The following is a 15,150-nucleotide window of genomic DNA, read 5'->3' as shown; positions in this document are numbered from 1 at the left end:
CACCTTTAAGGACAAGCATCTGGACTATCTCCTCCCGCAAAGAGATACAGACTGGTGGGAAAGCTGCTGACCAGCAAGGCCATGAGCTCCCTCCTCTCTGCAAGTAGTCTCAAGGCCAAACACAGGCTGGTGGGAAAGCTCCGACCAATAAGGCCATATGCTCCCCCTCCCCTACCTAAAACCCCAAATAAAAACCCTTCCTTTTAGCTTTTCGGGGAGTTTGGGAATCAAGCATTAGCTGCCCTCTCTCCTTGCTCAGTGCTGTGCAAAAATAAAATTCCTACTTTCTTCCACCACACCCGGTGTCAGAGATTGGCTTGCTGCGCAATGGGTGAGGAAACTCACTTCAGGTTCAGTAACACTATCTTTGCAACTTTTCAGTAAATCTAAAATTATTCCAAAATTAAAAGTTAATTTTTTTAATTGACCAACTGTAGATACCTTAGATGATTTTGAGAGACAATTTCTTAAACTTTGAACTTAGAATTTGGCAATGATTCTTAAAGTTGTGAATAGTAAAATCTGTTACTAAAATTTCACAACTTTAAATTAGCTGTGCATTGAGATTTTAGGTAACTGTATGAAAATTGGGCTGTTCTTAAATTTTCTGAAATAATATGTTCCAATTTCACTGTGGAAATCTCTAGACATGCTTCCGAGGCAGCGAGATTCACAAGAGGGCTCAGATAGAGTTCTCTCATCTCTCCCCTGCTTAGCCCTGTAGGAGCCCTCCTGGCCTGGGTCTCTGAGGGTGGGGACAGTTGGCTCAGTGGTGCCTCTGGCAGTGGCTGATTTTCTCTCTCTCTCTTTTTTTTTTTGGTGAGAAAGATTGGCCCTGAGCTAACATATGTTACCAATCTTCCTCCTTTTTTTTTCCTCCCTGAAGCCCCAGTATATAGTTGTGTATTCTAGTTGTAGGTCCTTCTAGTTATTCTATGTGGGATGCTGCCACAGATGGCTTGATGAGCAACATATAGGTCCATGCCCAGGATCCAAACCGGCAAACCCGGGGCCGCCAAAGCAGAACCTGTGAACCCAACCAGCAGGCTGGCCCCACAGTGGCTGATTCTTTCTACCACAGCAGGGAATAGAGATTTGACCTGATCTCTCTGGGTACAAAAGGAATAAGTGGTTAGCACTTCCTCTGATCAGGACTTGGGTCCTCGCCTTAAGACTCTCCCTGTCCATCCTCTGGCCCTCCTGGTGGTGACCAGTGTAGGTCACTGACCACTGCCCCCTCCGTCTTGCTGAGAGCCAACCTTAAGCCTAGCAAAGCAGGGATTGTGCTGAGAAGCAGCATATGTCTCCTAGAGGACTCTGGCCTCTCCAGCCCTCTGTCTTCAGGGGGACCCCGGGAGGAAAGAGACAAGCCTACCTTGGAGCAATGGACTCAGGTGCTTTTCTCCAATGCTTGACTAGAAGCCTAGGGCTACAGTGGTCATGGAGCTCTGCTGATCGCCCTGAGCATGCTGCTATATAAGAGCTTCATCCCGTACCCTCTTGTCTTTGGGGACGCTCTCCTCAAGTTCACCCTGTTCCCCCCCACCAAAATCCCAAACCCTTTGTTGAGTCAGGAAAACATCTAAGCAACATGTGATGTCCTTAGAGTCACCTGTAACATCCCTGAGTAACCCCTCAGGAGGCAGTGCTCTGCCTCCAAAGCTGCCCCAGCTGGGTTCCTGGTAACAAAGGTCCTGGAGACAGACAGGGAGGGGTTCACAGTCCCAGGAGCGGGCGACAGGGGCATGGGGTGATGATTGCAGTAAGGGGGAGAGGACCTAGGAAAGGGAGGGAACAGCACATGGGCCGCGCACATGCACGTGCATCTGCGTGTGCACTGGCTGACACAGGAGGCCATCAGTATTCATTTGTTAAATAAATATTTAGATGTCACTCAGAAAAGGGAGAGGCACGTATCCAAATGCCTCTTTATGGCCTAAGGGGCCTGGGGGAAAGCAGAGTACTGACTGAAGCACAGGACAGCTTTGGCCACAGGGATGTGTTTCAGCTGGTTTTTGTCAAATTCAACCCATTCTAGACCAAGCCCACCAGCACCATCTGTGGCTCCTCTTAATGCTTTTAATGCACGTTTGTCATGATGAATTATGCGTTCCCACGAGTGGCACATTCCTATTCTGACATCTGTTTGGAAATTCTGCTCATTCTCTGCAGGTGTCCTGACACTAAGAGCACTGTTATGCAATTTTTAAGTGTTCTGAAAATGCTTGCAAGTTGACAGACTGATGCTGAACAGTGGGATTATGTGAGCTTTACAGTTGTGTTTATCTGATCTCTGAAAGTGCTGTCATCCTACATGTACCATGGACTTTTCTATTGTGAAACATTTTGAATGAACGGAAAAGAACAGCGTAATACAGCCAACACCCGCATTTCACAAGTATTAACATTTCGCCCTATTTGCTTCATGTTTTTTTAAAAACTGAAACATGACAAATGTAATAGAAGCCCCCTTTTGTGCTTCTCCAAGATCCCGCTCCCCTCTCTCCACCCTCCCCAGAGGTGGCCACTGTCCTAAACTTGTGTGCATCCTTCTTGTCCGTGTATTTACATTTTTACTATATATGCATTCGTAAATAACATATACTGTTTTGCTTGTTTTTAAGCTTTACCGAAAATGGCAATGCCACATTGTACCTATCATTCTGCAGTTTATTGGGTTTTGTCAACTTTGTGTTTCTGGAATTGAACAACAATGCATGCATCTCTAGCCCTTCCACTTTCACCCCCATAGAATATTCTCGTTGTATAAATATATACGATTTACTTGTCCCTTTTTCTGTTGATGGACATTTGCGTTGTTTTAATATTTATGTTACATATAATGTTGCCATAAACAGCCTTGCACACATCTCCTTGCACCACACGTGTGTGAGCTTTTCCCTAGAGTTAATATTGGAAGGGGGAAGGTGGGACAAAGGACAGGCACATCTTGATCTTTACCATATATTACCGAATATGTTTTCCAAAGCTGTTGTCCCAATTTACACTCATCTGAGAGCTCCCATTTCTCCACATCATTCCTTATGCTTGTGCTCTCAGACACCCGTTTTTGTCATTCTGATGGATGTGAAACAGCATCTCATTTTATTTTGCATTTTCCTGATTACCAATGCGGCTGGTCCTCTTTACAAGTTTGATGGCCATTCAGGGTTCCTCTCCACTGTTTATTGGATTGTTTGTTTCTTATCTATTTTTAAGAGTTATTTGCATACTCTGAATACTAATCATTTTTGGTAGACCACTCGATTAACCTCTATTTTTTGGAGTCATCTGACTTGCAGGTTATCACTCCTCATGCCTTGAAAGTTTTAGCGCCTGGTTCATTGTGTCTCTTTCCAGTACTAGCCTTATCTTACTTATTAGGGATTTCAAAATCCACAAAGATGAGCTTCTTAGTTCCTGAATCCCTCACTCCCAGTGACCCTGTCTTCCCCCTTCCCCAAGCTACCTGCTTCATACCAAGACCTTGGCATTACCAATAATAACATCCCCTCCATCATCTTGATGACAATCAATCATCCCATTCTTTCTGTACTTATCTTTCAGCACACTCCCTCCAATAGCCTGACTCCAATAACTCTTCAACCCTGGTAGGACTTGCTCTCCATCAACCTGACAATTTTTTACATCCCCCACCCTTTCATGTCCTCACCTCTTATCTTATCTGTCTTAGAATCCACATTCCACCATTGTAGTCACTTCTCTGTATCCCTTATCCCGCTCTTCCTCCCTTGAACTTTTCTGGAAAATCCTCAACGTTGAATAAATATAATTCTCCATTCACTCCCCCAATAGCACATCAGCAAATGTTATTTGCTAGGGAAAAACACATAGGCATGGTAAATGGTCTCTCTTTCGGTTCATGACCACTAACCTTGGGAGGGTCTTTCATGCTATCCTTCAATGCTGCTTCACTTCCCTACCTGATTCACTCTCTCATACTCTTATAGACAATTATCGCTTAACTTCTTTTTCCTCAAACTTCCAACAGCTCCCACTTTCTCACTTTTAGCTGATGACCTTATTGTGCTGAGAATATAGAAGCATCAAAAAGAGTATTGCCAACCTCCTACATCTGTCCCCAGTTCTCTGCTTTCCCTTCTGTGACAGTGGATACAGTCAGTGCTCCCAGGGAAAGCCAACACTTCCACTTTTTCCCTGGGTCCCATGGCTTCTCACCTCCTAGAAAATATTATTCTCTGCTGGATCATTCCCAACAGCATACTCTCTGTATAGCTCCTATCTTATAAAACCAAAAACAGAAACTCCCTTAATACACATCCCCCTCAACTACCATCCCATTTTCCTTCCCCACTCTACAGAAAAAAATCCTCAAAAAGATCATTATACTTATCCTCTCTACGTGCTCTTCTCTTGTCCTCTCATGAACCTACTCCAAATAGGCTTTCATCACCACCACTCCCCTGACACCATCATCAAGGTCATAGATGACCTTCACTTTGCTAAATCCAAAGATAAGTGCTCATCTTACTCAGCCTCTCAGCAGCATTTGACATAATCATTCCCGTCTTGAAATACCTTCTTCTCTTTGACTCTTTTCAAATCTTGTCGAATACTCCTTGTCACTCTCTTTTACTGGTTCCTTCTCTTCCTTCCCACTCTAAAATTGGAGTACCCCCGGGCTCAGACCTCAGATCTCCTTTCCTCTATTAACACTAGTTCACTAGGTGATCTTGTCTAGCCCCATGGTTTTAGACACCATTTATAGACTGATCGCTCTCAAATTGACATCTCTGACTTCCCTCTCTTGCCAAGTGTAGGCTACCATGCAACTTAGAGCAGAGTTTCTCAGCTTTGGCACTATTGACATTTTGGACAGGACAATTATTTGTTGTGAAAGTCTATCCCATACATTGTAGCATATTCGGCAGCATTCCTGGCCTCTACCTATAGATGCCATAGCTTCCCCTCCCCTAGTTATGAGAATCAAAAATGTCTCCAGATATTGCCAAATATCCCTACCGGGACAAATTGCTGCTGACTGAGGACTACTGGTTCAAAACAATGGAAAAAGGCACAGGCAGTCTGAACTCACTCACAAGCGCTTTTCCGTGGGCCTCCACCAACTGCTAGTGGAAATGACCGGGCAGAGAGAATCCCAAATTAAAAAGCAGATTAGATACAAAACAAGACGTAACTAATACATTGTCTACAAGAAACTCACTTTTGAATACAAAGAGATAAATAGTTTAAAAGTGAAAATATGAAAAAAAGAGATATAAGCAAACACTAACCAAAAGAAAGCTGGAGGAACTATGTTACTACCAGAAAAGCAGACTTCAGAACAAAGAATATTGCCAGGGATAAAAAGGAACATTATGTCGGGAAAAAAGGATCAGATTTTCAAGAAGATGTAACTATGCGTATGCATCTAAAAATAGAGCTTTAAGACGATAAAGTAAAAACTGATAGAATGAGAAGGAGAAATAGGAAAATCTGCATTTTTAGTTGAAGACATCAACATTCCTCTCTCAGTAACTGATAGAGCAAGTCAACGGAAAATCAGTGAGGACGCAGAAGACCTGACAACACTATCAACCAACTTGGCCTACTTGACATTTATGGAACACTCCACACAAGAGTAGAATATGTGTTTTTTCCTAGGCACTTATGAAACGTTCATCGTGAGGGATTATATCCTGGGCCATGGAGCAAATCCCAACAAGTCCAACAAGATTTGAATCAGACAAGTATGTTCTCTGGCCTCAACAGGATTAAACCAGAAGTAAATAATAAAGATATCTGGAAAATCCCTAAGCTTGTGGAAATTAAACAAAGCCCTGCTAAGTACCCATACATCGAAAAAGAAATCACAAGAGAAATTAGAAAATATTTCAATGAATGAAAATAAAAACACAATGTATCAAAATTTGGAGGATGCAAATGAGTATCATGGTTCTCTCTCTCTCTTCTCCAAAATAGTTTGTATAAAAAAAAAGACGATCCATTTCTAGTCAGTAACACACAGCTATAAAACGATCTTGTCCTGGTGCCTTCTGTTGAGAGGGGCCAGGGAGACAGAATTTGATTAATTGATGACTTTTCTTTAATGATTTTTAATTTTTTCAACTTTTGTTGATGCCAAACAATCTGTTTGCCCTTCCATTGATAAGGTTGCTTCTACATTTTAAGAAGGGGGGGGTAACAAGGGGAAGAGGACCCCCACTGGGATGCAGACCCACTCTGTGGGCACAGCTATTCCCACAGGCCTCTCTACAGGAGGAGGAGAGGATCAGGGGACTCCTGCCTTCTCTTGATGACTCAGCCTTGTAAGTGATCCCTTTTCCAAGGAAGTCTACTCTTTAACCCATTCTAGATGACATGGAATTCACCTGCAACTTTGACACACAGCAGGTGGGGACCAAGGTTGGGCACTTCACACCAAATATTATTTGTACCTTCTCTCTTTTCTTTCATTGGGTTTTCCCAGAAGCTTGTCTGTTTTATTAGTCATTTAAAAATAGTTTTGCCAATCATCTCTGTAGTTTTGTTCTTTCTGCAGAGATGGGAGGATGGTGGTGGCGGTTTGTTTTGGTGTTGTAGTTGTCGTTTGGTTTGTTTGTAGTTGATTTTCAGTCTCCCTCCCACTCCATTCCACCAGCTTCTCAGTTCCCCTCACCAGTGGTGACCAATCTTACCAGTTTTTTATGCATCCTTCCAGAAAGATTTTGCACATGTATGAGCAACTACATACATTTTTAAATCATACTTACATAGTTCTAACTCCTTTTTATAAAAAAGCAGCATATTGTGCACCGTATCCTGACCATTACTTTCTTCACTTAATAATATATTTTGGAGATCATTACGAATTGCTATATACTGAGATTCCTCATTCTTTTTCTTTTTTCTTTTTTTTTTTTTGGCTGAGGAAGATCAGCCCTGAACTAACTTCTGTTGCATCCTCTTTTTTTTTTTCCTTTCTTAAGGAAGATTAGCCCTCACCTAACATCTGTGCCAGTCTTCCTCCACTTTATCTGTGGGTTGCCACCACAGCATGGCTGACATGTGGTGTAGGTCCACACTTGGGATCCAAACCAGCCAACCTGGGCTGCTGAAGTGGAGCACACTGAACTTAACCACTGTGACACAGGGCCAGCCCCCCTCATTCCTTTTGGTAGTTACAAATAGTATTTGTCTTTATTTGTGTTTACTATAATGTAATCAATCTTTTGCTTTTATAAATAGTGTAATTAATAGCGTTTTTCATACATCATCTTGTTCGTGAGTATCTGTAGAATACATTAGGAGAAGTGAAATTGGCAGATCAAAAGGTATATGCTTTGGTTTTTTATTAGATCTTGGCAAACTGTCCCACATAGATGTATCGATTTGCACTGTTGCTTGCAGTGTGCGGAAGGACCTGTTTCTTCGCATCCTAAACTCTGGCTAACCCAATGCCAAATCAAATTATTGGATCTTTATCAATCTGATAATTTAAAAGTGGAATTTCAGCATAGTTTAAAGCTGCATTTCTTTCTTTACTAGTGAAGCTGAGCGTTTTTCATTCATTTGAGAGCCTTTGTTCTTTTCTTCTCTGTGAACATCTATTCATATCCCTTGCCTATTTTTTCTAAGAGTTCTTGTCTGTTTCGTATTGATTTGTAGAGGTTCTTTATGCATGAGGGAAATTAGGCCTTAGTCTATAATGTGAGTTGCAAGTACTTTCCTCTGGTTTGTTATTTATATTTTTAACTTTACTTACAAATAAATAAAGCCCTGTTGGTGGACTCTTCCCTACATAATTATGTGCCATCTCTTTTTATTCTCATTAACTCTTTATTGTCTTCAATTTTATATGATCTGATTTAATGTTGCTACTCTAGCTTTCTTTTGGTTAATAATTGCTTAGTATATCTTTTTCCATCCTTATATTTACAACCTTTGCAAGCACTTTTTTTACTCTGCCTCTTGTGATCAGCATATAACTGGATTTTGTATTCCTTTATTTAGTCCAATTTGCTACTCTTAATAGATGAGTTTACCTACTTCTCATTTATAGTGATTATTGATAAATTCAGACTTGTTTCTACCGTATTTTACTGTGTTGTCTGTTTACCATCTGTATTCGTTTATTAGAGCTGCTGGAACAAATTCCTACAAACTGGTGACTTAAAAACACTGAAATTTATTTTCTCACAGCTTGGGAGGCCGGAAGTCTGACATCGCGGTGTTGGCAGGGCCAAGTTCCCTCCCGAAGCTCTAAGGAAGATTCCATTCCTCGCCTTGTCCAGTTTCTGGTAGCTGTTGACATTCCTGGGTGTGTAGCTGCATCACTCCAGTCTGCCTCTGTCCTCACACGACCATCAGCTCCTCTCCCTTGTCTTTCTCTTCTGTCTGACACTTATGGTTGCATTTAGGGCCCACCCAGATAACCCAAGGTGATCTCACCTAGGGATCGATCCTTAATTTAATTACATGTGAAAAGAACTGTTCTCCAAATAAGGTCACATTCACAAATTCCAGGAATTGAGATGTGGACGTATCTTCTGGGGGTGCTAACATTCAACCCACCGCACACCATTGTTATTCCTTATTCCTTGTGGGTTTTTTTTTTTCTCCTTTCTTGACTAATGTCAGATCAATGAAGTTTTATCTTTTTACCTCTGCTTGTTCAGAAGCTGTGGATATTTACATTAATTTAGTAGATATCCTTAAATTTTAACATATGTATAGCCATAAAATTTTCTAACAAAATCTAAATTTTTTCAGTATTTCCATTCTTTCACAAAAAAGTTAACAAACTTTCATTTCCCATTGAATACCCCCCAATCCAATCTTCTGTGTTGTTTTGTGTAGAATGGTGGCCTCTAAAATGTTCAAATACCCAGTTAACAAACTTTGAGTGCCCCCACGATATATGTGTATTCCTTTGTCTATAAAGTACAGACATGCATCGTGTATCAGCACTTTACATAAATTATAAAATATAACAAAAATGTAAAAATAAAGAAATAGAATATAAAGACGAAAATTCAAATATTTTCTTTCTGTACACAAAGGGATCATTTTGCTAACCCTCTGGGGTGCGTGTACCCCATTTTGAACACTACTTGCCAAGAGATTTTATTTCACTTTAAAAATAACACAAAGAGTGTATTAACAAGAAATTTGCTGTCAATTCAAAATTACATTTACCAAAACAAAATATTTCACAAAATTCAATAATTACCATTGCTTCTTGCTTCCTACATCTTCCCTCTCAGTTTATCTTCACTTGGTAATTTAGTCTTAGTTTTCCAATAAATATATTTTGAGGCTTTCAGTCTAGTTCTTTCTTTCTTTCTTTGTTCTTTCTCTCTTTCTTTTTTGGCTCTCTGTGCTATAGAATCTTCTGTACTGGCTTCCAATTCACTTATTCTCTCCTTGACTTTTTTTTTTAAAGATTGGCACCTGAGCTGGCAACTGTTGCCAACCTTTTTTTTTTATCCTTCTCCCCAAAGCCCCCCAGTACATAGCCGTATATTCTAGTTGTAGGTCCTTCTTGTTGTGCTATGTGGGATGCCACCTCAGCATGGCCTGACGAGCGGTGCCATGTCTGCACCCAGGATCTGAACCAGTGAAACCCTGGGCCGCCGAAGCGGAACTTGTGAACTTAACCACTCAGGTATGGGCCCAGCCCCCTCTCCTTGGCTTTTAATTGGCAAGTATTTGTTCTTTTTTCCCACTCTGCTTTCAATATGGCAGTACAATGCAGTGATTAAGCGCTACAGAATCAGACCGCGACTCTGCTTTGGATGCCTGTTCTACCAGTGACGCCCGTGGGGACTGGGGCAAGTCACTTCACCGCCATCCCCTCATTTGTGTATGGCCGTAATAATAGCTCCTACTTCGTGGGATTGTTGTGCTGATTAAGTGAAATTTAATATGTTTAAAGTATCTAGATTTGTGCCTGGCACTTATTAAGTACTTAATCAAGTTAGCTATTTTTATTTCTAATCTTGCTAAATTGAAGTCAAAAATGTAATTGGTTCCCTATCTCTGTCTCCCCCACCCTGCACTGCCAGGAGAAGATTTTATTAACATTTATCTGTAGCTTAATATTATAAAGAATTCTGTGGGCATATTCTTGTCTGTTTGATTTGCAGAATGCAGACCTGCAAACAAGGCCAGGACCAGTTCTCCCTCTAAGGACTAGAAAAACAAGACAAAATATTTTTAATATATTTAAAAGTACCAGAAATCTATCAAAAGTTACCAGGCTCAAATCCTGGGGATCAATAGGAAAATGGGTAAATAAAACTTGGAATATATACATAAAATGGAAAATTATACAGTATTACAGGAGAGTAACTAGATCCATATGGATCAACATGGATAAATTCACAAACATTAAGGGGAAAGTACAAGATGCAAAATATTAAATACAATCTGATATTATGTAAAATACCATACATACTATGCACTTTTTGTAAGTACAAGTATTTGAATAAAAAATATTTTAAGTCTGGAAGAAAAATACCAAGTTCATGGGCATGGTTAACACCAACACCCAGGAGAGGGATTAGAGAGTAGGAATGTTGTCAAAGGGGCTTTAGTGTGAATGGATAAGCAAAATGTGGTCTATACATACAATGGAACATTATTCAGCCTGAAAAAGGAAGAAAATTCTGACACATGCTACAACATGGATGAACCTTGAGAACATTATGCTGTGTGAAGTAAGCCAGTCACAAAAACACAAACGCTGTGTGATTCCACTTATGAAGTACTTAGAGGAGTCAAATTCGGAGACGGAAAGTAGAATGGTGGCTGCCAGGGCCTGGGGAAGAGAGAAGTGGGAGCTGTTGTTTAATAGGTATAGAGTTTCAGTTTTACAAGATGAAAAGAGCTGTGGAGGTGGATTTTATGTTATGTGTGTTGTACCATAATTTCTAAAAAGTGGAAAGAAAGGGACTTTAGTGGTATCTTTGTTTTAATTTTTTTTAAACTAAACAATTTTTAAAGGACTAAAATGAAAATAGAATAGAATGGGTAATTACTTAGGTGATCTACAAAGTGCTATTAGAAACAGAGAAGAGAGGAAGGCAAACCGTGCCCTGGGGGGCCGGGGGGTGGGCCAGGCTCTCCATGGCTCCTATTTGCCATCAGGATACGGGGGCCACGGGGACAGGCGGTCAGAACCTGGTGTCCACTTGCCAACAACAGCTACATTTGTGAGGGCTCACTGTGTGCCTTGTTTCGTGTGCTTCCGGTTCTCCGGGTTCATTATCTCCTTTAATTCTCATGGCAGCCGTTTGAGTTAGCTACTATTATTATTCCCATTTGACATGAAAAATGTAAAGCTCAGTGAGGATAAATAATTTGCAAAGTGACAAAGCAAGTAAGCAATGGAGCTGTGATTTGTATCCAGCCATGTTCGAGCCCAGAACTCGGATTCAACCACTCTGCCATAGTGTGTGTTTCCCAGTAAGGTGAAGCAAATGTCCAAACACTTCTCGTGGCTTTAAGATGTAATCCAGAACCATAGCTATGTTATGAGTATGTGGAATATTTAGTCATTGACACGACTGTGTCCTTATACCCGGAAAGATAAAACTTGCAGATGCCTGCTTTCTGAGGCTGAGACCAGGAAAAAGAAATCTTTAATGGATGAGAGTAGCCATCTAAAGAATTCGCCTTAGGGAACAGATCAAAGTCAGGAGAGACGAGTCGATGCCAGACTTCAGTCAAGACGTCTAGAGTGAATCGCATGGAGGCATAATTGACGAGAGCGATTTGGATTTTAAAATGTTTATACTCTTCCATGCAGTGATTCTACTTTTTGGAATCTATACTGGGGGCATAATTCTAAATGCCTGAAGAGCTTTATCCATAAATACGTTCACCACAAAATGATTTATAATAGTAAAAATGAAAATCAATCTAAATATTCAACACTAGTGAAATGGTCAGGAAAATGCAATCCCCATTCGATGGAAGTTATGAGCCTCACATGCATACACGTGCACACATACATGAAGAGTTTGTTGTTGTGTAACAATATGATGTGTATATGGACGACGTGCAAATTGCATGAGGAATTCCAGTCAATGTGTTGTACAGAGACAGGGTTACCCTCCCCCTACAAATACATAGAGATACTGACTAACTATAATAATATTAAAAATACGTAGTTGATGGGGCCGACCTGGTGGTGCAGCGGTTAAGTGCGCACATTCCACTTCTGCGGCCCGGAGTTCGCTGGTTCGGATCCCAGGTGCGGACATGGCACGCTTGACACGCCATGCTGTGGCAGGTGTCCCACATAAAAAGTAGAGGAAGATGGGCACGGATGTTAGCTCAGGGCCAGTCTTCCTCAGCAAAAAGAGGAGGATTGGCAGCAGATGTTAGCTCAAGGCTAATCTTAAGTTCCAGAAAGAAATGGGGAACTGGAAGCCAGCATGGTAAGAAAGATGAAACTAGGGCAGTCAATGGGGTATGGACTCAGAGATAGGCCCTTCGAGTTTAGGGCCTGGGGTTTTAATATCCACATGGGGATGGAGACAAGGCCTCAGGTCCATGAAAGGCAGGGACCGTGTCTTGGCCAGATTGAATCCCTCTAAAACAGAGGCTGAAGCAAGGATGAAAGAACTGAAGCCTTACTTGACGTATGAGTCAAGATTCTCCAGAAAAACAGAACCAGTGTGTATTTATATAGAAAGCGATTTATTTTAAGGAATTGGCACATGCAATTATGGATCTGACAAGTCCAAAATCTGCAGGGTGGGCCAGCAGTCCAGGGGCCCAGGGGAGAGTTGATGCTGCAGTTCAAGTCCCAAGGCTGTCGGCTGCAGAATTCTCTCTTGTTTGCATGGGGTCAGCCTTTTGTTCTATATAAGCCTTCAACTGGTTGGATGAGGCCCACCCACATTATGGATGGTCTCTTTACTTAAAGTCCACGGATTTAAATGTTAATCTCACACAGAAAGCACCCTCACAGAAACATCCAGAATAACATTTGACCACGTATCTGGGGACCGTGGCCCAGCCAAGGTGACACATAGAACTAACCATTACACTTGGGAAGTACGAACAGAGAACAGCAAGGCTGAGGAAAGGGAAGTGAGGCAAAGGAAGACGTGAGGAAATTCAAAATGGCACGTTGTCATTCTGGCTGACACTTCAAGATAAGCCTCAAAGATCACAGCGGGTAACTCCGCAAGCATGTCTGGTTGGCATATGGTTCTTCTCCAAACAGACTGCAAAGAGAAAAGGTGCTTTGGAGTAGGCCATGAGAGGGAGGAGGAAGGGGCATTTATCTGCCAATGTCCGTCCATTGCCTGTTTTCCATTAGTGAAATTTCGATCCACAGGAAGTTAACGCCCCAACACCTCCAGGTGTTGTCAGGTGGCCCTTTCTGCAGTGAGAATCAGTGTGGCACATCTTCCAAGCCTGGATGTGGTGGGAGGAGCCAGAAACTCTGAGCTCATGGAGTTCATGGATGTTCAGCTGCAAGGTGGTGGTCAAGGTGAAGGACCTACTGTTCCCAGAAAAAGTAGTGGTCAGCCCTTGACAGGGTCAGCAGAGTCCAGAAGGCTGTCACTGCTGAGGAAATCTGAGCGTGAACATAGATTTGAATCAAGTACAACCCACCCCTCGCACTACTCACTTCACTCGTTCTCTCCTGTTATATTGACTCCCATACTACATTGTTGGCATTCAATTTTTTGTGAATGCAAGATGCCCTCCCTACTTCCCCTAGAGGGAGATATGGATCCAGTCAGTAGCACGGTCCCTTAAAGTGGTGGCCAGTTGCAATCACCTGGAAGAATCAGGTACGAGGGTTAGAAACAAGAGTCCTTGCTGTTGCAGTTGGTCCCAAGTTACGACTGATAATCATCTTTCTCCTTCACCACCCTTTCTAAATTTCCCTTATCTCCTGACCGCATTTAGGCTGGTCCATGTTGACTGCCTGGTAGAGTAACCCTGACCCTCAGGCCCCCTATTTTCCCTGCCTTTGGTGGCTTGTGGCTGCTGTAATTCCCATGGTTATTACAGGATGTAGAAGTACTAAGAGACACCGAAATAAAGACCCTGAGTTCTGGAAATTCTCTTTACTGCCCCCTTGTGTAAAAGTACCCCTACTTCCTCATGCCAATCAGGACTGATCACCCAACCAGTACAGTAAGTCCTTCCTTTGCTTCCTGCTCCACTGTGGCCTGGTAGAAAAATGGCCAGGCGATATCTACCACTCCTGATCTGGGGAATCCCGTTCTCTACCACAAGTCACACTCCTGTCAGGTGACCTCACACAGCTACCCTCCTCTGGGTTCCTGTAACTGTTCCATGTCCTTGCCACTTTATCGTAGGCAGAGTAATGGCTCCCAAGGATACCCACATCCCAATTCTCAGAACTGGTGAGTATGTTAAGTTATATAGCAAGGGGAGAATTAAGGTTGCAGATGGAATTAAGATTGCTAATCATCTGACTTCAAAATAAGGAGCTTATTCTGGATTATCCAGGTTTGTCCAACGTAATCACAGGGGTCCTTTAAATGTGGAAGAGGGAAGCAGAAGAGTCAGAAGTGGAGAAATGCATCATTAGAAAGACTGGACCAGCCATTGCTGGCTTTGAGTATGGAAGGGGGCCATGGGCCAAAGAATGCAGGCAGCCTCTAGAAGCTACAACAGGCAAGGAAACGATTCTTCCTAGAGCCTCCAGAAAGGAACGCAGTACTGTGGACACCTTGATCTGGGCCCAGTGAGACCAATTTCAGATATCTGACCCCTTAGAACTATAACATAAAAAATCTATGTTGTTTTAAACCACTAGATTTGTGGTAACTTTTTACAGCACCAATAGGAAAATAGTACAGTCATGCGTCACTTAACAGTGGGGATGCATTCTAAGAAACGCATTGTTAGGCAATTTCATCGTTGTGTGAATATCACAGATTGTACTCACACATACCTAGATAGTATAGCCTCCCTCGCACCTAGGCTCTATGGTACTAATCTTATGGGACCACCGTCAGATATGCTGTCTGTCATTGACCAAAACGACATTATGAAGCGTGTGACTGTAGGCCCCTTCAGACTTAGCCATGACAATGGTCCCCACTGTTGCAGGCCCCAGAGCACTGCACCATCCTAGTCACTTTCCTGAACCCCACCATACCTTTGACA

Source organism: Equus caballus, chromosome 1 (genome assembly GCF_041296265.1).
Source record: "Equus caballus isolate H_3958 breed thoroughbred chromosome 1, TB-T2T, whole genome shotgun sequence".
Taxonomy (NCBI): Eukaryota; Metazoa; Chordata; class Mammalia; order Perissodactyla; family Equidae; genus Equus; species Equus caballus.
This window is presented reverse-complemented; position numbering follows the sequence as displayed.